The sequence below is a fragment of the Geotrypetes seraphini genome, chromosome 3, assembly GCF_902459505.1.
Source record: "Geotrypetes seraphini chromosome 3, aGeoSer1.1, whole genome shotgun sequence".
NCBI classification, from domain to species: Eukaryota; Metazoa; Chordata; class Amphibia; order Gymnophiona; family Dermophiidae; genus Geotrypetes; species Geotrypetes seraphini.
Genome location: NC_047086.1, coordinates 394352249 through 394353526, shown reverse-complemented (window position 1 = coordinate 394353526; position 1278 = coordinate 394352249). Strand labels below are relative to the sequence as shown.

At 52.9% G+C, this 1278-nt stretch overlaps 1 pseudogene; it reads left to right on the top strand.

Annotated features, from left to right (window-relative positions):
* Window positions 1-869: 869 nt before the first annotated feature.
* On the top strand, window positions 870-1020 carry LOC117358284 (annotated as a pseudogene).
* The last annotated feature ends 258 nt before the right edge of the window (window positions 1021-1278 follow it).

Here is a 1278-nt window from a genome sequence, read left to right as displayed (position 1 = left end):
AGGCGGCCGCGGACCGCTATAAGTATTGCGGCAAGGGATCTCTCTGCCGCTATAAGTATAGCGGCCGCGTCTACTTACAATGTAGACCAGCATTTTTCTGGCCTACATTTTAAGCGTTTCTTCCTCTACTAGGGAGACGCGAAGGGCCGCATAGGTTCGCCTAAGGCCCTTAGGCTAGATTAGGCGTCTTGCGGGTCTCCCTAGGCTCCCGGAGGCGCCTTCAATATAGGCGGCCTGCCTGGGGAGCATTTTTTTAAAAAACGTGCATCCCGATTGTCTGATTAGACAGCTGTAGAACGCCTACAGCTGCCTAAAATCAGGACGCACTTTGGAGAATCAGGCCCTAGGTGCCTACCCGATTCTATATAATGTAAGTGCTTAGCGGTGCCTAGCATCTAAGGGGGGAGGGTGTTTATGGGTGGAAAGTGACTCGGCGTGACTCTTCAAAAACTTAGGGCCTGTTTTACAAAGCCGCGCTAGCGGCTGCGCTGTGGTAACGGCCCTGAAGTCTATAGAGATTTAAAGGGCTTCGGGGCCGTTATTTTCACAGGTACCTAGCGCAGCGTCCTTCCTTGGGAGGGAGGGTCAAGGCGGCGGTTTGAAGACTCGAGTGACGCTCCATGCGCGTGCCTGGGGTCGTCGGCGTGGGAGAGGGGCGCGGGGAGACTGCTCCCTCGCCCCGGAGAGACTCTCTCTCTCTCTCACCCCCCCCCCCACGGGGTGAGCGGGGGGGGGGGGAGCCTCCTGGGTAGAGCGCCTGGACCCTATAAATTTTCCATCCCTCCCATGTGTTACGTCGACCGAGCGGCGGCGGCGAACCGAACACGGCGCCAGCCGCCACGCGATAACAAAGCCTTACGCTCACGCGTGACTCATAGCGGTGGATCACTCGGCTCGTGCGTCAATGAAGATCGTAGCTAGCTGCGAGAATTAGTGTGAATTACAGGACACATTGATCATTGACACTTCGAACGCAACTTGCGCCCCCGTAAAACAGGGGGTTAGCCACCTGAAATGTAGTCCTTTATTTTTTGTAAATTAATAGTTTTATATTATAAGAACAGACACACAAAAAAATATATACATTACAACAAAGTGAGTTCACCTCAAAAGGAATAGGAGTCCAGTGATTCTTCAGTACCCCTCGCAGAGATAAAGAAAACCAAAAACACCCCTCCTCCCCTGTACAGCAAACATCAAATGCCATGAAGCTCTCGCCAGCAGTCAAAGTGTTTCCAAAGTCGATGAAAGGACCCCCAACTAGAGTTCTTTCGAGCA